Genomic DNA, 23,945 nt, shown 5'->3' on the forward strand with positions numbered 1-23,945 from the left:
ATCAGGGCCTTGCATATTTTTCTGGACAATTCTCTGTTGACATGCACTTAAATGACCACCTTTATGTAAATAGTGCAGCAAACTCAATGCTATGACACCACAGTTAGCATTGGTCTCTACGCGATTTAATGATGAAATCTCCCTGCTTTCAAATAATTAAAGTAGGGACCCAAGACTTTCTGCAGTTAGTGTGGGGTTCGAGCCAACAAAACACTGTCATCAGCATGTGACAAAATTGAATTTGAACACCATGGCCCTCATTACGACCCTGGCGGAGATCCATGGTGCAATTTGCACCATGGACCATGGCGCAGAGCTGCCAACTCCGCCATGGGGGTTGGCGGACTCACCGCCCCATTCCGACCTTGGCGGGGCGGTTAGTCCCCAATCCCCATTTACCCTTCCCCATTCCCATTTTTGCCCCATAGGGTATAATGGGAGTGGGGAAGGCGTTAATTACGCCACCGTAAGTTACGGTGGCGTAATTAACAAGAGGTTCCGTAGCGCCATGGATTTTTCCGCCCGGAAAATCCGGGCATAAAAATCACCATGGCGCTACGGAAAGTCGTAGTAAGGCGGAGAGGTGCGCCATGCATTACGCTGGCGTAAACCCCTCTCCGCCAGGGTCGTAATGAGGGCCCATGAGTGGTATGAGAATCAGATTTCACATTAGTACCTGGCGGGGGTCAATAAGCTTGTAAAACGCAAGCTCATTGGCCCTCGCCCGGGCCTTACCTGCCTGAGAAGTCTCCGTCCTCCGTGGCGTATGAAGTTCTTTCCGCGACTGGCCTCCATGGAAAGTGAGAAGGGACTATGTGTCGCCACTTTCTTAAAGAAAGAAACTACCATTTTTCCAGGACTCTTTAACCATAGCATGGTCCAAAATTCTGACAGATGTTTAAACATATCAGAGGGGATCATATCAGGACTTAACTTAAGCTGGTTTATGTCAAAGCCATCCTCCTCTGGGAAGATCAATAAATCAGTGATACTAGAAGCAAAAGTGATACTAGAACCAAAGGTTTACAAGATACCCTGCTAAATAGTAGCCCAGATAACTGATGTCTGTATTTCTGTCAGGAATCGCCCAGGAGGATGTGGAATGCCTGGCATTTCTAGACTTCCAGGAACTGTCATTACAGTCTAGTCCTCATCCAATATGGCAGACCAGGCTATAAATCCTAGCCATGCCCCTCTCTCGGCGCGTTGTATCTGTTTTCACTCAAACGCTCTCAACGCTCAGAGTATCATAGCCGAGTTCCTCCGTTCTATACTCCACCTTGTTTACTTTTCCTTAGTCTGTAGATTTCCGCCCGCATTTCTATCTGTTTCATTCCTTTGTTTCCCTTTGTATATTCCTTCTGACTTCTTCCTGGCACTTGCCGACTGTTTACTTTCTTCCGAGTCTCTTTCTATCTGGTTGACTCCCTTCGCGATGACTGTCTATCCTCTGACCTTACCTCCCTTTTTGCTCAATTTACTTTTACTTCGGGGCTCTTCTGCTACTCTTTGGTGTCACATACTTACTGCACTCTAGGCGTTTCCGATTCATCTCAGGTAAGAGGGGTGTTCTTTCTTCCTACCGGCTTACCGCTGACTACTATTCAATCTATTATACTCACGCTTTTACATGGTATCAATTCCTTTCTTTTTCTGCTCTACCTCGTATTTGTCCTGCAATCTTTCGAGTCCTCCTGGAAACTATTCCTCTGATTTCCGGGGTAGACTTTTCACAGCGCAAGTTTGTAACTGTAGTTGCAGACCAGGATTCCTCCGGGGATAACCATCTTTCTGATTTGGATCTTCTTCATCTGCCTGCATTCTCCATTACTTTCTGAAGACAGTTCCCAGTCTTATTGAGGAGTGGACTTTTGTAATATCTACAAGGACTACACTTCAGCTTGAAGGCTATACAGGGTTTTTTATCGACCAGAGGCTTTTTCTCTGATTTTTTGGGTTTTAGCTCCTCAGGGTTCACCTTAGGCAGGTTCCACTCCCTGTCAAGGTGGCCTCTGAGGCAGCTAGGCCCTATCTGCAATGTAAGAAGAAGAAGACGGCAAGGGAAGGACAGCCACCAGACCACCGAATGACTCGTAGGAAGACCCCAATAAGTTCCAAGGAAAGTTCACCTGAAGGTCACGAGGTGAGGAGGAGGTTGGAGAGGTACAACCATTATCTGACAGAATACAACACCCACAGACCCCCATGGCTTCCTTCTAACAATATCAAGAACTAATGGCGGCCATGCAGAACCTCACTGTGGAGGTACAATCCCTGAAGACTGAAAATGTGGCGCTGCATCAACAGGTGGTTTTGTACAGAGATGATCGAGGAGATTTACCCCGCATGACGCTGTCGTACGGGAAGTATGATGGTCATCCTGGTGGTTTAAAATAATTCTTGGATGCCTGCCAGGTCTATTTTACTTTCAGACCTCACACCTATGAAACTGCCAGATCTAGAGTTGGATTTATTATAGCAAACCTGATTGGGAATGCTTTAGCTTGGGCAACCCCTCGTGTGACAAACAATGATCAAGCCTTGAACGATTTTGACCGCTTTGCAGTACTATTTAAGGAAAGGTTTGATCGCCCAGAAGTGCTGTACACCTCCTTTGAGGACATTTTGGATGTCAGACAAGGAACCTCTGATGTGCAGACATATATCTCCAGGTTTCTGAGACTGGCAACAAAGGCAGATTGGCCGGACTCAGCCAAACAAACCATCTTCAGGAAAGGATTACACAAAGACATCAAAGATGAGCTAGCTTGCATCGCTCGACCTGCCTCTTTCCAGGATTTGATGACTTTAGCATTGCAGATAGAATTTCGTTTACTTGAACGACGGCAAGAAAGGAGAAGACCACGCTGTTTTCCTCCTCTGGGTCTCTCCCTTCAACCTCCCAAGGAAGTTCCTGCAACAGATGAACCCATGCAAATTGGAACCACTCATGGTCCCTTGACCCCTGAAGAACGCAAAAGACGCAGAGATGCGGGACTTTGCACATATTGTGGCTCCTCCAAACATCTACTTAGGAATTGTCCAGAAGTTCCGCCTCGTCGGAAGGAAAATGCCAGCCCCCGAACTTGTGCAAGGGAAGTGTTGGGGGAACAACCTGTTACCCTTGCTACTTCACAACACCAATAGAAGAAAGCAAAGACAGTTGTTTTAATTATGGTTGGCTGGTCCTGAACCATTGGAGGTATTGGCGATGTTGGATTGCGAGCTGCTGGCAATTTCATTGATGTGGAATGGGCTAGAGAAAACCATATTCCCAAACAGCTCAAACAGAAGCCAATACCTGTTGAAGGGATGGATGGCACCTCTCTTTCGTCAGGACCCATAGTCAAAGAAACTGTTCCGTTGGGGATGATGTTGGGCCAGCATCAGGAATACATGGGGTTTGATATTATCAGAGCAGCTCATTTCCCCATGGAGATTGGAATTCCCTGGTTGAGGAAGCACAACGCTTCCATAGACTTGGCCTCAAATAGAGTAAGCTTTAACTCTCCGTTTTGCAGAACTCACTGTATGGATGCGCCGAGCTGTAAGAAAGAGACTGAGGATACGGGAATTCCCAAGACCAAGACAGTATCCTCATTCCCCTACAGTACCAAGACTACACTGATGTATTCCAGGATGTGATACCAAGATGTTTGCCACCACACAGAGCCGAAGACTGCGCCATCGACTTAGTACCACAAGCACAAGTCCCTTTCGGATGCATGTATCCGTTATCTTTGCAAGAAAGAAAGGCATTGAGGGAATATCGAGATGCCCACCTACAGAACAGGTTGATTCAAGAATCCAGATCTTCCTGTGGGGCATCGCTGTTCTTTATTCCAAAGAAAGATTCCTCTGAACTAAGACCCTGTATTGACTATCGTGGTCTCAATCAAAACACCATCAGAGACCGATACCGAATGCTCCTGATCAGGGATATCTTAGAAGCTCTCTAGGGATCTAATTTTTTCACCAAACTGGACTTCAGAGGAGCGTACCATCTCCTGAGGATCCACAAGGGCGATGAGTGGAAAACGGCCTTTCGAACATCTTTGGGGCTTTTTGAATACACGGTAATGCCGTTTGGTCTGGTCAACGCCCCAGCCATCTTTCAAAGATTTATTGACAACATTTTGTCAGACTTAGGCCCTCATTACAAGTCAGGCGTTAACCCTTAACGCCTGATTCACACTTTAACGCCTGCTTTTTGCAGGCGTTAAAGTCCAAGGCGCTAAGCGACCTTGGTGCTAATTACGGCACCGTAATTTACGGTGCCGTAATTAGCACCTTCCCCATCCCCATTATGCCCTATGGGGCAAAAATGGGAATGGAGAAGGGCAAATGGTGAATGGGGAATTACCGCCCCACTCACCTTGGAATGGGGCGGTAATTCCGCCATCCACCATGGCGGAATCCGGCATGGACTATGGTGCTAATAGCACCATGGTCCACCGCCGGACTTGTAATGAGGGCATTACTGTTTATTTCCGTGGTGGTCTATCTAGATGACATTTTGGTTTTCTCCCGTACTCTACAGGACCGTAGGAGTCAAGCCAGGGAAGTATTATACCGCCTTCACACAAACCATCTACTAGTTAAACCTGAAAAATGCACTTTTGAAGCCAACACAATGTCAAATTTGGGATTTATCCTCTCAAGATAGGGTATACAGATGGACCATTGTAAGATCCAAGCCGTCTTGGACTGGAAGGCACCAAGGTGTGTTAAAGATATACAAAGATTCCTTTTTTGGCAAACTTCTATAGGTAATTCATACCAAGTTTTTCCAAACTGGTACAACCCATCACTGCCGTTCTCAAGAAAGGAGTCCAGTTCGAATTCAATCAAGACCAGAAGGAATCTTTCCAATATTTAAAAGAACGATTTACCTCAGCACCCATTATGGTTCAACCTAATCAGAATAAACCGTTCATACTAGAGACGGATGCCTCTGTAGGGGCGGTGGGGGCAGTCTTACTTCAAAAGACAGAGGACGGCATGGAACATCCAGTGGCATATTATTCTAAGACCCTTACAAGCAGTGAATGAAATTATTCGGTGCTGGAGAAGGAATTACTGGTGAATAAACTGGCCTGTCAGGAGTGGCGTCATCTCTCACAGGGAAGTACACATAGTTTCCTTATTCGCACAGATCACAGAAACCTTAAGGTCCTCCAACAGATGGAGTGTTCTAATGCTCGTCATGCCCGATGGGCTTATTTCTTTCTGCAGTTTGATTTTCAAATCAGTTACATCCCAGGAACTGAAAATCAAGTAGCAGATACCTTGTGACGCTGTCACTGGGAAGAGGCCGGTACCTTCCAAGGGCATGATCTTGTTCTACCAGCGCTAAGAACAGTTGCTATCATTGGTCCTTTCTTACAAGAACTAATGTTGCAGTATCAAAGAGAGACGGATACCCCGAAGGTGGTCACACAAAGCAGTGAAGGTCTCTACTATCATGATACCGCCTTGTATTTACCTTCCAAGACCCTCCAAGAACAGATACTCAGGTGGTGCCATGATACCCAATTGTCTGGACACCCATGTATACGGAAAACTCAATAACGGATCCGTTGAAGATTTTGGTGGCCTTCTATGCTTCAGGATGTCACCAGATACGTCTCATCCTGTCCGGTTTGTGCATGTAACAAGAGTACCACAGGTAAACCAATTGGATTGTTACAGCAACCCATGCTACCGGGTCGCCCGTGGGAGCATATCTCTATGGATTTCATCATAGATCTACCACTTTCTAATGGCATGAATACTGTGATGGTAACAGTAGGCTCGTTTAGCAAATTGGCTCACTTCTCGGCCATGTCACACCTTCCATCAGCCCCTAAAGCAGCGGCTGTCTTTTTACGTGATATTGTTCGCTTACATGGACTGCCGAGAACTATCATATCAGATAGAGGTTCACAATTTACGTCCAGATTCTGGTCTACCTTATGCCAACAATTGGGCATACATAGAGCACTATCGTTGGGCTATCATCCACAAAGTAATGGTCAGACAGAGAGACTTAATGCAACACTTGAACAATATCACAGATGTTTTTGCAGTAACAAACAGGAGGAATGGGCTTCTTTTCTCCCTCAAGCAGAATTCGCTTACAACAACTCCCTTTATACTTCAATTCAAATGAGCCCATTCTATTGTACTTACAGGTACCATCCTCAACCCCTACCTTGTTCAGGGATATCATCTACTAGTACTCCAACAATTGACAGTCTGTTAACCGAACTCTTAGACATACAAAAGACAGCAAAGAAAGCACTGGAAGACAGAAGGCAGACACACAAGAAGTGGGCTGACCGCAAGAGAGGAATCAGTCCCGACTTGGAAGCGGTGCAACTAGTTTGGTTAGCAACAAAGTTCCTACCCAAATGGGTACATGCTGGCAAGTCTGCCCCTCGTTACATGGGACCCTTTCCCATTTTAACCCAAATTAACCCAGTGGCAAGCTCCAGTTACCCCAGAAACTGCAACGGGTACACCCTGTGTTTCATACCTCTTTATTAAAGGAACACAAGAAAGACCCATATCAATGGAAATCACAGAGTCAGAGACCTCTCAATTCCCCAATCCCAGAAGAATATGAAGTTGCTTATTTGGTGGACTCTCGTTTCCGAAGGGGAAGAGTGCAATACTTGGTTCACTGGAAGGGCTATTCCGTTGAAGAAAGAACATGGGAGCCCAAGAGTCACATACATGCCCCCCGGCTGCTGAGGGGATTTCATCTTCTACACCCGGGAAACCCAGAGGGACCCCAAGGGGGAAGGGGTATACTGTCAGAAATCGCCCATGGAGGATGTGGAATGCCTGGCGTTTCTAGACTTCCAGGAACTGTCATTACAGTCTAGTCCTCATTCAATATGGCGGGCCAGGCTATAAATCCTAACCACGGCCCTCTCTCGGTGCGTTGTATCTGTTTTCACTCAAACGCTCTCAACGCTCGTAATATCTTAGCCGAGCTCTTCCGTTCTGTACTCCGCCTTGTTTACTTTTCCTTAGTCTGTAGATTTCCGACCACATTTCTATCTGTTTCATTCCTTTGTTTCCCTTTGTATATTCCTTCGTACTTTTTCCCGAGACTTGCCGACTGTTTACTTTCTTCCGAGTCTCTTTCTATCCGGTTGACTCCCTTCGCGATGACTGTCTATCCTCTGACCTTACCTCCCTTTTTGCTCCATTTACTTTTACTTCGGGGCTCTTCTGCTACTCTTTGGTGTCACATACTTACTGCACTCTAGGCGTTTCCGATTCATCTCAGGTAAGAGGGGTGTTCTTTCTTCCTACCGGCTTACCGCTGACTACTATTCAATCTATTATACTCACGCTTTTACACGGTATGAATTCCTTTCCTTTTCTGCTCTACCTCATATTTGTCCTGCAATCTTTCGAGTCTCCCTGGAAACTATTCCTCTGATTTCCGGGGTAGACTTTTCACAGCGCAAGTTTGTAACTGTAGTTGCAGACCAGGATTCCTCCGGGGATAACCATCTTTCTGATTTGGTTCTTCTTCGCCTGCCTGCATTCTCCATTACTTTCTGAAAACAGTTCCCAGTCTTATTGAGGAGTGGACGTCTGTTATATCTACAAGGACTACACTTCAGCTTGAAGGCTATACAGGGTTTTTTATCACCCAGAGGCTTTTGCCCTGATTCTTTAGGGTTTAGGTCCTTGGGGTTCACCTTAGGCAGGTTCCGCTCCCTGTCAAGGTGGCCTCTGAGGCAGCTAGGCCCTATCTGCACGATAAGAAGAAGAAGAAGACGGCAAAGGAAGGACAGCCATCAGACCACCGAATGACTCGTAGGAAGACCCCAACAAGTTCCAAGGAAAGTTCACCTGAAGATCAAGGTGAGGAGGAGGTTGGGGAGGTTGGGGAGGTATGACCATTATCTGCCAATTTCTTCTATTCATCAGCAGGAACGGTTCGAGATTCATTTACATTTATGAAGGGCCAAAAGAAACTAGCTCTCACGATTTACTGAAGTTCTGATAACATGGCACTTTCTCCAGCTCAGACCAAGCGTCCTCCTTTTCTTTCTCTGTGCTTAATAAGTGGACTTTTGTAACCAGTATATCCCTTCTATAAATCTTGGATTTCAGTCTGTTAAGTAAGTTTAGCGTGCTTAAAATCTTTATCCACCCATGTGTGCTTTTTCCTGAAACTGTTCAGTTTCAACCATAGCACTGAGGATATTGCCAATATTAACACACCAGGTAACAAACGTGTTCAAAACCTCGACGAAGCTTGACACAAGTGATATGCACTCTTCTATCGTGGGCTGATTCAATTGATAACATCTGGCTAATAAATCCTGTTCAGCAATCTTTTTTCAGGACAATTTACAGAGATCAGTATAAATCCGTCTTCTTCTAAGTATGGCTCTGCAAACGGGAAAGCCTTAGAAAATAACATTGAAGACAGGGATACGCTCAGTAAGCCATGGCCACTTAAGAATTATTATATGTACTCAAGCATTGTTGCTATACACTTTCAAAGCATACTAGATATAGCAATCATATATGTATTGGTGTTCCGTCTTTCTTTCTATCCATTAAAATTCCCTGGGATGGCAGATTTGATCATTATAAGTATGGCAGGGTTATTATAAACCTGATGCAAACTAAAGTATTGCATCATTGTCATATCGATGGGACACAATCAGGTATTTGTGAATATATAAACATTGCAAACACTTGTGTACAGGGGCGTTATAAATGACTTATCATATCATTCCAGTGCTATACATATGGCGAAAAAGTTCAGTAATTATATCAAAATGTTGATTTGTTTGTGTAAGAAAGGGCTTCCACGACTTAAGGATTCAGCGCACGTATGTTTATTAAAGTTCAGCAGCTAACAGACCCCCAGCACTTCATCATCAAGGCTGGTTGGGCACAACTGATCATAGAATCATATTTAAGTCTAAACATTCCTTATAACATCACATAACATAACAACAAGAGCCAGTATTCCACATGGAATTCCAATCACATCACCCAGCATCTGTAGCCAGAGTTCCACATGGAACTCCATCCACCTAATTTGTAACCTGGGTAATCTCTATGTACATAAGCTTGAATATAACACATCAACCTACTCACAATGACCACCCTCTTCTTATTCCACACTAGCCCTCCGGACACTTTCACTGCACCCATCATCACAGCGACCACATGCACAGGATCAGAATATAACACATCTCCTTTCCTTTTTACAAAACCTTTCCTGACCCTCACCAAATCCTTACACTCCTCCCTGAGTTCCTTATGACCTCTTCTTTTGTTCTCTCTCATCACATATATCTCCTTTTTCTTTCTCATACTCCTTTTTAATTTTTCCACCACACAGTCCGATTCTCCCTCTTTTCCCAACCAGGGGGGATTCACCTCGGAATAACCCTTCCGCCCTCTCATGAGCCCGAAGGGTGACACACCAATAGTGGAATGTGGAGCCACCCTAAAAGCACACACCCTTTCCTGAACAACAACTTTTTTATACGATCCACACGCTCCCGCCATCATACTACCCTCCATTATGCACCTGTTCATCCTTTCAACTGCCCCATTACCTTCATGATGGTACAAAGCGAATTTCTTGTGTGTCATTCCACAACTTTTTATATATTCTTTAAATCTGCCACTTGTAAATTGCAAAGCGTTATCGTAAAGATGCTACTGGGAAAACCCTCCCTAGCCAAAACCTCTCTCAACAATTCAACAACGTTTTCTCATTTATTTCTCTTACCACTTTGTATTCACACCACCTTGTTAACAAATCCCCCAAAACCACCAGATATTTACCTCGGCCAAAATCCATCTCAATCGATCCCAAAATATCCATTGCTCAATCATCCCAGACCTTCTGTGGCATATAATTCAATATCATGGGTTGCTCCCTTGCCATCAAACCTTTACCACTTTTGACACAACCTGCAATTCTTTAGTTTCTGCTCAACCTCCCAGTCAAAACCTGACCTCCAATAATCACTCCTCAACATGGCCTTGGTCTTGCTCATAAACACATGCCCTCTGTGGGTGGTATCAATAATCCTTGACTTAACTAATTCAGCAACGACTGCTCGCTCCCACCGGAATATACTTCTATCTTTTATACTCAACTCATCACAAGCTTCCCAGAACTCTCTCTCTCTTTGTGAAATGTCCCCTTTCCTGAGCCATACGTCCTCAATGTATGACTTTATCCTTGATAGTGCTTCATCATTATTGACAGCACTCACCCATTCTTCTTTGGTTATCACACCATCCTGTGTCGCTAATACCAGTTCCATGTCGTCATTCTCATGACTTTCCTCTCGCCTATTACTAAATCGAGTTAAACAGTCAGCTAGTACATTTTCTTTTCCCGAAATCACAACGATTTCGAATCTGTGACATTGTAAATGCAAAACCCATCCCCCCACATGCCTTGACACTTTATCGAGACCTTTACTTGTTTTTAACGGTTTGTGGTCCGCTTTGATTACAAAATCCATGCCCCACCCAACGTTTAAAAATTCTCTACCACCCAGAAGCAGCCTAACGCCTCCCTTTCCAATACAGAATAGCTCAACTCTGCACCCTTCAACCCTCTGGATGCATGTGTAAATATTACCTCCTCTCCACCTTTACTTATCTGAGACAAACAGCTCCTATTCCTACATCACTGGCATACACTGTGATGATATTCTTCCTACCTCCTAACCGTATCAAATTTACTTAATGGGGCTGCCAGGTTGATCTCTTCTTTAATTTGCTCAAACTCTTGACCGCACTTGTCACTCCATACAAAATACTCTCCTTTTCTAAGTAATTGTCTCATCTCCACAACCCTTTCGGAATAGTTCTTGATACATTTCTGATCAAATTCTAACATTTCTAAGAAGAATCACAATTCCCCTTTAGATTTTAGTTCTGACACATCTTTTATTGCCCTAACCATGGCATTTTTTGGTCTTATTCCTTGCGCTGAGATCTCATGGCCTAAGTATTCAACCCTTATCTACACGGAAAACAAAACACACTTATCCTCTCTTAGGGTTATTCCTCTCTGTCCAGTCTTTTATCATGCTCACCTATATTCTCTCCACATATTAATAAGTCATCCTGATAACAGAATACTTCTTTGACACTATAAAATATTGTATCCATAATATTTTGAAAAACAGAGGAAGCAGAAACAAGTACAAATGGCATTCTGCGAAACTGAAAAACTGAAAAATCACTTTCTGGGTAATACATTTTGTTAGCTTCCAAAAGCTTTCTTCTAACTCCACCTGGTGGTATGCTGAGGCCATATCAAGTTTAGAAATTACTTCCCCTTGACCTATTAAAGCCAACATCTCCCCCATATTGGGCAAGGAATGACAGTCTATGAGTATACATCTGTTCAATTCATGTAGGTCAACACAAAAATATAACTCACCTGATGGCTTCTTAAAAATAACTAAAGGTGACGTCCTTGTGGTAAGACAGCATGCCACTATTTTTGGCATGTATGGTTTTCTTTCCTCTAACAATGATTCATTTTTCAAAATGCAATGTCTGATGAATTCCATAATATACTGCTGTGACTGGGATGACGCCAACCATCATCAACAATAATCACACTGACCTCCCCAATTACCAAGAAACAAGAAAAACTACCGATCATCATGAATAGAACCATAAACAACTCCAACTCAACGGAACGACTGGAGATCACGAAACCACAAACAACAACCATGGGCGAAACTGACATAGACACTAAAATAGATATACTTCTCAACTGGATCACCAGAACAAACGAAGAGATCGCCAAAGAAAAACCTTTCAATCCATTCCGCAAAAGAGCAACGGCAAAATGGTTCACCCCAATAGTAGGTGCCATGAAATGGACAATACTAGAACTAGAATGGAGGATCAATAAAGACTGCCAAAAAAAATGCAAACTTCAACAACATACCCATTCATAAAAAAAGGAAATACAAAAATCAAATAGGAAATACTACGACAACAGAATCATCAAAGCACCAAAGACCCAAAAAGAACTATTTAAAATCATAAACGAAATAAAAAACCCACCCGGCTGCAACAACGTTCTAATGCCATCGAAGAAATTACGCAGTGACCTTGCAGACCACTTAAAAAATAAAATCATGACCATCCAACAGACCATACAAAATAGACCATGCAACCACAACACTGAAGATGCCCACCGATGCAAGGAACACCAGAACATACTCCGAAACTTCCCACAAATATCAGTGGAGACTTTCATCAAACTGGTAAATCAAACCAACACATCAGGCTCCCCGCGGATCCTTGCCCCTCTGACATCTACAAATCAATCTTCTCACAAGGAACACCAATGGAATACTACAGGAACGTCCTCAACCAATCAATCTCAACAGGGAGAGTGCCCTTAAGCCTTCAAATCAGAATACATCAAACCACTCCTCAAGGATACAGCAGGAAACATAGAGGACCTCTCCAACTACAGACCCATCTCCAGCATACCCTACGCAGCTAAACTCCTGGAAACACACATATACAGAACAACCCAAGAATTTGCAGATGAACACCACCTATTAAACCAGGCACAAGTAGACTTCAGACCGATGAGAGGAACATAAACGGCACTTATTTCAATCTGGGATGGTCTAAAGGCCAACGCAGACTCCAACAACAGCACTGCTCTGATACTTTTAGACCTCTCCACGGCATTTCGACACAGTTAACCACTACATCCTCATCATGGGACTGGAAGAATTCGGAATCACTGACAACGTCTTACTTTGGATCAGATCCTTCCTAACAAACAGAACAGAAACAATGGGCCTCATTACAACCCAGGCGGTAAGTTCCCTTCTTTACCACCATGGTGTAAACTCTGTTTAAAACTCTGTTTTAAACTCTGTTTACACCATGGTGGTAAAGTAGGGAACTCTGTTTACACCATGGTGGATGGCGGATTTACCACCCCATTCCAAGGTGAGTGGGGCGGTAAATCCCCATTTCCCATTTACCCTTCCCTATTCCCATTTTTGCCCCATAGGGCATAATGGGAGTGGGGAAGGCGCTAATTACGGCACTGTAAATCACAGTGCCGTAATTAGCACCAAGGCGGGATAGCGCCTTGCATTTTAACGCCTGCTAAAAGCAGGCCTTAAAATGGTAATCAGGCGTTAAGGGTTAACGGCGCCGACGGCGCCGTTAAACCCTTAACGCCTGGGTTGTAATGAGGCCCAATATGAATGAAACCTTACAAATCAAGCCCATGAGAATCATCATGCGGAGTCCCACAAGGATCATCCTTCTCGCCACTACTATTCAACATCCACCTGTCACAACTAATTAAAATCATCGAAATGGGCTCACCTGGTACAACTATGCTGGAGACACACAAATAATCTACAAAATACAAGACTCACAAAACCACAACTCAACATTAGAGAACTGCCTTTGGGAAATAGACAACTGGATGAACTTAAACTCAAACCAGGCAAATCAGAAATAATGATCATCACAAAAAACGGAGAAGACAACCTCTACATCCCATGGCCAGCTGAACTTGTTGAAACCCCAGCCCCATCATCGATTGTGAATGGACAACAAACTCACTCTAGAGCCATGAGTAAACGCCCTAATCAAAAAATGCTTCTTTCTCCTGCGAGCGGCAAAAAGGATCCTACCATTCCTGTCATTCACCAACAAAACTACCGTCATCGCTCTCATCATGTCCAGATTAGACTAAGCCAACAGTTTATCTCTAGGCATGCCTGAACAACTGCTAAATAAACAACAATGCATACAAAATGCGGCAGCCAGGCTGCTCCTTAAACTACCTCAGAGAGAACACATCAGACCAGCGCTGAAAAAACTACACTGGCTACCCATCAAACAGCGGATCAAGTTCAAATCAATGTGCATAATGCACAGAGCAAACCACGACCAAGGTGCATAGTTCCTCAGAATAAAACTAAATGTACACCACACTACAAGGCCACTCATATCCAGAAGCGACATCTGTTTAGAACCCAAATCATACAACAAGAGAAAACTCGGAGGATCCTCTTTCTCTCACCTCGCCCCAAAAACCTGGAACGAACTATCAAAGAATATACGGAACACAAGAGATCACCTACAATTCAGGAAACTCCTCAAATCATGACTCTTTACCAAATAAGCAGAAAGACTGCCCATAATGACCTACACAGCTGAACTATGCTGAGAGAAGAACCTATCCCGATTCCCTAAGCCATCGACCCTCATAAAAGTAAGGATATATGGATCTACAACATATCCACTTATCAATTAAAAGACAAACCACTTTGAATCATACCAAAGAACACCCAAAGATCATTTGGGGAGGAGAGCAAGGTATGACTCAGCAATTACACCTGGCCCAACATGGGCAGCAATGGACCACCAACAGTAAATCGATAGGAAGGAGCGGGGAATGATAATATAACACCGCTACCTAAGCAGCGATAATGCTTGTCCTCCTGGGTGTACTAAGCTCAATAACTTAGCTGGAAGCCAGCCACGCCACTGCCCTGAAACTAGTCAGGATAGGGAAGAGAAAGAATATACCTACTCAATGGACTATCAACAGTAAATAGATAGAAAGGAGCAGGTGAATTATAATATAACACCACTATCGAACTAAAGGATAATGTACCCACAACCGGGGGTACTAGGCCAAATAAATTTGCTAGAAATAAGCCCCGGCATCACCCCTACAAACTAGACAGTCTGTAAAGCATGAGAAAGAATATACCTAGCCAGTATGACAACCTGATACATAAAACAAAACTACAAGGATTAAGAGACATATAACCCACTAACCAAAACCTCACATTTCTGCATACTTAATTCACACAAAAACCCACACAACCACCTCTCTCACAGCAAACCGTACAGACTTCACGACACTGCAACAACAATCAACACATAGATCGCAACAACAGCACGCAAGGACTCGCTTTGATCCTATATGCAGACCCAAGCTCAGCGCATGGTGAAAACCGAACTGAAGCTGCCAACAGTACAACACCTTCACACGTTCCTACGCCCTCTTCACCCACGAACCCACCCCGACCTCTTTGTTTACAGATCTGCCTGAGCACCTGGAGACCAACTCCATTGGTGCCTGTACACTATATAAATACCTTTAACATTAACATAACAGCTGGGGAAATGTCATGGCAGTTCTTTCTACCTCCCTTAGGTCTCCTGGAACCCAAGGGAAGCAGAGAAATGTGCAGTGCCTATACCCCATCTACGTATTTCTCCAGATCTCCACACAGTGTAGGAGTCACGATTCTGACAGAACCGTGGATCATTCACAGATCCTCAGACTCGTAACTCCCACACTGTGAGGGAGACATGGGTGAGGGAGTGGTGTGGTGAAGGTGAGGAAAGTGGGGCTGGGTGGCAGGATTCAAGGAACTCTTTTCTTTTGGGAGGCTGGAGGGTGTTCGCAAAAGTGATTGGCACGGAGGAGTGTGTCAGAATTTTATGTCATGTTTTAATGAGTATGGGAAAGAAAAAGAGAATGGGGAAGGTGGCAGAAACTAGGGACAGCTATTCCTTTTTTAGTTGGGTTGACAGTGGGATATATCAGGGAGATGGGAAGTACTCAAGAGAGACTGGGAAAGGCAGCAGGACACTAGGTATTTGCTTTCCTCTATGAGGAGTGGAGAAGCATTGTATTATGTTGTATTTGGCCCTATTCTACCAACGTAAGGGGGTGGAGGTGCAGGGGGTGCTTGCACACCATACATTTCCAGATGGGTAGCTATTAACTATGAGGCACAATCCACTTCAGGATTTCCAGTGAACTCAAACTTCACTATTTAATATATTTGATATATTTCCAGGCAGATGCCCTTTGATTGGTGTTACCCTGCCCTGATCAGAACCCCCTAACGTTCTCCTTGAGAGGCACCACCTTACATCCTTTTATTTCTCAAAGCCAAAGCTAATGAGCAAATTGGTTCTGGAAAAAAGTCTAGTGCCTTTTGAATGCCTTCAGTTAATGTTCCCCCAGAAATGGCCGCAGCCACTGTGGCAATCCGCCTGCCCCCTCTACATGTCCTCTATCTGGAAGTATATTTAATTCCTGGAGGTTAGCCACCAGGTATGCAGGAGGTGCTCACTAAACACATGAAACTAGTTGGCAAAGAGATTCACTGCCCTCTCAGGGCTTCAATCAATGATGGAACCTAGCAGTGCTCCGGGAGGCCTCAGGCATCAATGAGATGTTCCCTCATCAACCCCTTCCAATCCTCCACATCTAACTCCACCCTAGTAGGGGTGAGGGAATATTGCCCTGCCATTGCTGGGTCCCCATTTTGTATTTTCATGTATACATACTGTTTTACCTAGTAATACGTAATGTATTCAAATGTAATGTTGTATGTGTCCTAATGGAAGCAGTAGATATATTTGTATGTGGAATTGCAGTGTGTCTTAGAGTCCCTCTTCAGATCTTTGTATATGTGTAATCTGTGCATGAAGTACTGTGTATCGCAAACAACACATCCATAATCATGTTTCCTTGTAGGTACAGGATGAGAGGTTTAGGAGAACCCGCTGCTGGTATGGAAGAGAGCAACATTCACAGATGTGGCAAGAACTTGAGAAGAAAATAATGTCGATAGCGTCACAGTTTTCACGGTACAGTTCTTTAACCCAGTAGATGTTCTACTTCTGCAGTAGGATGGTGACTTTCCCCACGTGTTGAAACGCTCTATAGGCGGTTGCCTATTTCAATATTCCTTCAATATTCCTTTAGGAATGCTGGTGGAGTGTGGCTCGTTGGAGTCTAATGTTGAAAGCTGTGCCTCAGTGCCCTCATATTTGCTATAATGTCCCTTGTATGAGTAATTGGAATAAGGATATGCCTTGAGGCTTAAGCCGGTTCCTGAGAATTGATTGCAGAAGAAAAGCCATAACATCATCACAGAAATATGTCCATGGTGTGAATACTCTCTGACCTGACAAGCACCATTATCCTAATTTAATAATAACTTCTCTTATCTTCGACATGTTTAGGATGACTCAACAAAAAGCATGTTACCTTGGCTATTGTCAGCCTGACTCATTAAAGTAAATTGGCTTAACTGAAAAACAATCTCCCTGGCCTTTTGAACATGCAAGTCATCAAACAATAATTCCAAAACTTTGGAAACTGTCACTAATGCAATGTGCATAGCTCTTTCATTCTCCAGTGCCTAGCTTGTGCTCTTTGACTTCAGACGTTGTCAGGGATGAGAAGGCCTGTTGCAATAGCGAGAGGCGGATGCCAGAGCTCAGTCTGAGGCATGTGTTTTGAGTGCAAGCTCTCTTTTAGCAGGCAGAGCTGCAAACTGTCTAAAGCCTGTCATGTCCACGTGCGCACGCCTGCGCCAATCTTGACATACTTCCACCTGCACCACAAAGTGGCAGTTAGCAGGGCTCTAGTCTTAGCAAGGCTAGACTACTCTTGCAGCTTGTGCCTGCCAAACACCTTAACCACCTCCTCCAATTGACCCACATTAAAGCTAGCATGCGCACCATACATCTAAATATCCATGATCACATCAAATAACCCTTAAGCCTTTCCACTGGCGTCCATTGAAAACAGATATTTGACGTCCTTGTGGTTTGTCCACAAGGCACTTAAGTCCAAAGCACCAGAATACCTCTCTGCCAACATCAAAAGATACCACTCTTGCAGGAGGTTAAGATCCCCAACGTCCTAAAAACTGTCACCCACTACTTTTAGGTAAAAGTGCTAGGGTCAGAGGTGAAGCAGCACAGGAAGCGCCTGTCTGTGGAACCTTCCCCCTCTCAATATACATCGCAAAGATAGCCTCCCAAGATTCAGGAAAATAAATAAAAATGCACATTGTCAAGCATGTTTTCCCTCCGGAGTGATTCTCCAGCAGGGTAGAAGACTGTATTCCTCTGTTGCTACACAGACTTCAAGACTTTAATAGACTGAAACTTGGTCTACATGTTCCGCCCTTGCAGGCTTTCTTCTGATTGCTGCTTTAGTTTTGCATTCCCTTTCTGTTTTGTTGTTCCTCCACAATGCACTTATTCACTGATCTTTTTGCACTTACGCACCTCACTTGCTCTTGTTTGCACTTCCCCACCTGCCTCCTTACAGCCTTAAACCGAGCTGAATGCATCAAGACCTGTGGATGTTCAGATTACTGTGTCCCCTCCTTTGTCTTACATAATTCCAGGCCCTTTGAGGAACCAGGAACTAATTCTGTTTTGCAAGTGGTGCTGTAAAAATCCACAAGAAATACATGCATTTCTCTCAATTTACTTTCCATGTAATTCATCTCTTAGGAGTGTAATTCTGCTCCCAAAGGAGTAACAGCATAGTTGATATACTAATGTGTGCTTCTGTTTCAGCCATTTTGGTGGAATGCCCATTTGGGTTAATAACTTATGTTTTAATTGCACTATGTAACAAAATGAAAATGCATTTATCCATATTATGTTTCATCCAGGTGAAAAGCCAATCCAGTCTCCTCACCGTCGTTGACTGTTTCTCTTGTGACTGCTGACTATTGCCCGGAATTGAAAGTTGAGGTAAATTGAGAATGTTGTGTACTTCATTCCTATACTGTTTCCTGAAAACAAACTTTGGCAACCTGTTTAAGAGCCAAATAATTTGCGTTGTCATATAGTGAAATGACATGGCTTATATGGAGACTGATGGCTTATAGATGTTGTGGTGCCTGTGCTCTTTTCAAGCAACTGCATGGATATGTGCTTGGATGTGTGTACCCCAGGATTTCGACAGGCCCTTTTATTTATTCAGTGCTGCTCTTTGACAGAACACAATTGAGGATGTGTGTTGATTTGTGGAGTGTGGCCTCACTGCTCCTTTTAGGGTGGTTTAAGACTGATTTTCGTATGGTTGGTACTCTTCTGTCATGGCCGATGATCTAAAAAATCCTGGAATGCGTCCCTGAGGTTGTTCAAGTAATAAACCGGTAGTCTACAGTAGGAGTGTTGGTACTAGCAGTTACATCATACTTTATGTTCCCTGCTTTCTGAAGTCATGTTTTAGGTTGTTCTTTTAGGACGCTGACTTTTAATCTTCAGAGGAATTAACCAGTTTTTGTGTGGGATCTCGCACTTCTTCAATAGGAATGATCGGTTCCAGCATCATTAAGGGTGCCAAAAACCTAGGTTGGTTGTTTTCAGAAGTCAATGGTCTACCTAGGATTGTCAACCCATTTGAAAAGATGAATATACTCGGCAGTGTTCCATGATACATCTTGATACTTACCATCCTTATAAAAGCAGGCATTGCATTATATGAAAAAAAAACAAACAAACAAAAGAGCAATCCAATGTGGATAGCCACGTCCCCTGCACACTTTCTAGACGGCCAAGATAGGCCTATTGATAATTTTTTGTGTATATTTTTCTTGAAATACCGTATTGGTAACTTTCAATCACTTCTGTAGGAAATGTCCATAAATAATTCAATTGAAGCTTTCTATTTTATAAAAAACAATTTTTGCTTTTTATTTGTCTTCTGGTGAGCCCAACGTGTTTCGAGTATAAAACACTCTTCATCAGGGGCGGCATTTTTTCAACAAATTAAAGTCTACAAAAAAAGATACATATAAACATCAATTAATGTGAACTTGAAGCAGATATTTCACAATTTTGGAGAACATCATATCCATTTTTCAGATTAATTTTTTACAAATTAATTTTTTACAGATCAATTTTGTACAAGGCAGTCGGCCTAATGTACAGATCAACATCCAATTTTTCAGTCCTCATTAGTTATTCACCAACAGATGGGGAAAATATAGGAATTCATCAAAAAATCAACAATTAAGATTGACATGTGGATGTCCGAAGTCAAATATAGGCATGTAGATTCCTTCTAATTTCTAATGTGGGGTAATGTCCCTTATGCATCCATAGTTGCGGTACACTGGGAGGGTGAGAGTGATTTCCTTATAAAATTCAAGTGTAGGGAATTATCTAGAAAGAATATCCCCTATACATGCAAAGTGATGGGAAACAGAATAGGAAAGGTGGGTCAATTATTGCATAGTTTGTTAAAGAAAAAGTTGGGGGTGTAGAGAAATAGGCAGCATTCTTACCCAAGAACATGTATTTTGTTCATGGAGTAATCGAAAATTAGCGGAGAAGATCCAGGTATCCAGTGGACACATGGGGCCTCATTACGACCCAGGCGGTAAGTTACCGCCTGGGCCGTGACTTTACCACCATGGCGTAAACTACGTTTACGCCATGGTGGTTGGCGGACTTACCGCCCCATTCCGAGGTCGGCGGGGCGGTAAGTCCCCAATCCCCATTTACCCTTCCCCATTCCCATTTTTGCCCCATAGGGCATAATGGGAGTGGGGAAGGCGTTAATTACGCCACCGTAAATTACGGTGGCGTAATTAACATCAAGTTCCCTTACCGCCATGGTTTTTTACACCCGCTAGAAGCAGGTGTAAAATCCGCCATGGCGGAAAGGGAACTCGTGATTGGCGGTAAGGGGTCGGCGCAGCTAACGCTGGCGCTAACCCCTTACCGCCAGGGTCGTAATGAGGCCCATGTAGTGTGGAAGTCTTGTTTCAAGCCATTATGTGTATAATCATCTACAGGGGATAATGGTATAACCTAGCGGTTATTCTATTGCAAAGCAAGATAAGAAGTGAAAAATGTAGGTCAAGCGCCTAACTAAGGAAGAAACCTACAGGTGCAGTATCCAACTGGGTCAAGAAGATGTCCGGATGCGTTCGGGAGCCGCAGCAGAGTGAAGACATCACTCGGCAGCCATGTTTAAATACTGTGAATGGCTGTGACGTCATCGCACACATGCGCGGGCCACGTCAGGAAGGATCGTGACGTCACCCGCGCACGCGCGAGAGGACATAAACAAACCAAAAGTATGCGTGTTATGAGAACGGATGATATTAAGCCTTAGAGGAGTGAGTTGAAGAATATTTGTGAAGTAAAAGATGTAGGAGTCCCCTAGCTATGACTTGATGATATTAATCACATACTGTGAGGTATGTTGTAAAAGAAAGAATTTGGCACATTACGAACAATTAGAACAACGTTGGTTTCAAACAAAGTCACTCACTCCATAGAACTTTTGGGTGTACAATCTAGTGTTGATCAGTATGTCAACATTTTGTCTTGCAAAAAAATAATGCAAGTAATAAGTAGGAGATAATGAAGACATTTTCTTGTTAATCAATCAGGGAAATGTCATTACATTTCAACTTAAAAAAGTAAACAAACAGAATGTATGCACAAATTGCGAGATACCAACAGACTAGAGATCATGGGTATACAAACGGGTGCTTGCAGGCCCGATTCATGTTAAAGAATAGTATTACCTCCTGTAATGGGAAAGTGGTACATATTTCACAATGTTGATCCTAAGTGGGGCTTCAATTGTTGTGTATTCACATGTTGATTTGAAAAAAATAACATAGATGAACAGTACAATTATATGTGGAACACAGGTATAGGTGATTCTTTGACGCAGATAATTTGCTGTTTAAAGAGTCGAGTGCTACAGATGTATATGGTTTTAGGGAGTGTCAGGCAAATCTTGATTTTGGTCACTGGACTCCTGTCATGGTATGAGGTGATTGGGTACAAAGGTTTCCGGGACTAATTTATAGAAATGGCCCTAAATAGTAGTCTTCATTGATTCCAAGTGGGGTCATGGAATCAAGCTTGTTTATCCAAAAAAGTTCTCTTTGGGCCAGAAGTTTTGGAAGGTCCCTCCCTCTACTTAGGGGTCGTAAGACTTCTAGTACCACGAATCTCATCTGTGACACATTGTGTTTTTTGTCCCGAAAGTGTCTGTACACAGGGGATTTGCAATTTTTTGTCCTCACACAGGATTTGTGCTCTGTCCACCTGTCTTTAACCTTCCTGTTAGTTTTGCCCACATAGTACATACCACATGGGCAGCGAATTGCATAGATTACATTTTTCGTGTCACATGTAGCAAAATTTCTTAGCATAATCTTCTTGCCGTTATGTGGGTGTCTGATATTGTCACCTTTGATCACGTTGTTACAATGTTGGCAGTGTAAGCAGGCGAAGGTACCTGTTTTTTGTTTGCTGAGGGTCATCTGGGCTGTCTGCTTGGGTTTCTCTGCTTTTATCAAATGGTCTCTCAGGTTTCTTCCTCTTTTATAGGCCATCATTGGTGGGTCCGGGAACAATTCAGATAGTGTACTGTCGGATTCGATGAGGTCCCAATTTTTGTGTATTATCCATTTGATCTGGAAGCTTTGACACAAGTATCTTAGTGTGTGAATTAGCCCTTTGTCTTTTCTTTTTGGATTTCCTTCCAATAGTGTATTTCTGGTTTGAGTTTCTGTGCGTGCTATGGCTCTGTCAACAACTTCCGATGGAAAACCTCGATCCAAGAATCTTTGCTTCATTGTGCTGTATTCATTATGCAGCGTGTCTGTTTCTGACGTAATTCTCTTTAATCTTAGTAACTGGCTGTAAGGTAAATTATCCTTCAGATGTTTGGGATGATGACTTGTGTGGTGAAGACAACTGTTCACATCCGTGGGCTTTCTGTATATTTTGGTTTTCACAGAGGAGCCTGTGATTTCCACAGTGACATCTAGAAAATTTACATGAGGTTTGCCAATTTCGATGGTAAATCCGATTTTTGGGTTACAGCTGTTAAGGAAGTTCCAAAAGTTTAGCAATTCTGTTTCAGTGCCCCTCCATATTCCGAAAATGTCGTCAATGTATCTCTGCCAGCATTTGATTTTATCTTTCCAGAGAATGTTATCTAGTACAAAAGTCTTTTCATAGTGGTACATGAAGATTTTTGCATAAGAAGGGGCCACTGAGGACCCCATTGAGGTTCCGGAGATCTGAAGATAATATTGGCCGTTATGTCTGAAGTAATTATTGTAAAGGATGATGTTCAATAGTTCCAATGCGAATAAATGTTGAATGTTTACCCGTCCATGATTTAGTAGAAACCATTCTAGGGCTTTGATGCCTTCAGAGTGTGGAATGGAAGTATATAAGCTGTTGACATCCATAGTAAATAGTATCAGGTTGTCCTCTGTCAGTTGTAAAGCTTGTAGAATTTTCAAAAAATGCGTAGTGTCCTTGAGGTAGTTCGGAGTAGCTTGTACTCGTGGTTGAAGTGCTGCGTCGAGGTATATAGCAAGTGGTTGGAAGGTGCTATCTGTTCCTGCAACAATTGGATGAAATGGTGGGTCTTATAGGTTTTTTATGTATCTTGGGTAAGCCATAGAAAACCGGGGTTATTGGGTATTTTTGTGTCAAAAAATCTGCTGTTTTCTCCGATTTCCAATCCATTGGTAATGCTTTCTCAATAGTTATTTTGATAATGTTGGAAATCCCCATGATGGGATCACTGTCAAGCGGTGTGTAGGTTTGAGTATCATTTAAAAGTTTGCGACAGCCAGCGTCATAAAGGGTTGTATCCATCAAGACTAACGCGCCTCCTTTGTCGGCTTGTTTTAGAGTAAGGCTACTGTCTTCAGCAAGTTGCTTGATAAGTTTCAGTTGATGTTTCCGGATGTTTTGTTTTTTCGGTGGAACATATTTTAGTCTTTTGAGGTCTTTTGTAGTTTTCTGTTTAAATAAATTGATCAATGGGTGATTTACCTGGGGGTAGAAGTTACTTTTATTTTTCATTTCAAGGTATCTTGGTGTAGGCTTAGGTTGTAAGTTATCCTCTATGTTGTTAAAGAATACCTTCAATTCCATCTTTCTTATTAGTTTAAAGAGATTGATTTCTTCTTCAAAATAGGAGGTGGAGTTAGTTGGAATGAATGAGATTCCCAGATTAAGTGTGTCCATTTGAACCTGAGTGAGGGGTTTGGAGGAGATATTGATGACTAGATTCTTATTTCTTTTTCTGACGTAGTTTTCTTCTGTCCTCT

At 43.1% G+C, this 23,945-nt stretch overlaps 1 protein-coding gene across 6 annotated transcripts in view; it reads left to right on the forward strand.

The window, feature by feature from the left end:
* The window catches only part of RGS17 (regulator of G protein signaling 17), a 420,634-nt gene that overhangs the window by 183,630 nt on the left and 213,059 nt on the right, over nt 1–23,945 (forward strand). For all 6 annotated transcript variants that reach the window (XM_069606713.1, XM_069606714.1, XM_069606710.1 and 3 more), the window contains 2 exons: nt 16,565–16,677; nt 18,507–18,588. The gene's annotated coding sequence lies outside the window, so the exon portion shown is untranslated. The remainder of the gene's footprint in view (nt 1–16,564; nt 16,678–18,506; nt 18,589–23,945) is intronic.

The sequence above is a fragment of the Ambystoma mexicanum genome, chromosome 4p (assembly GCF_040938575.1).
Source record: "Ambystoma mexicanum isolate Mex_15411 chromosome 4p, UKY_AmexF1_1, whole genome shotgun sequence".
NCBI lineage: Eukaryota > Metazoa > Chordata > Amphibia > Caudata > Ambystomatidae > Ambystoma > Ambystoma mexicanum.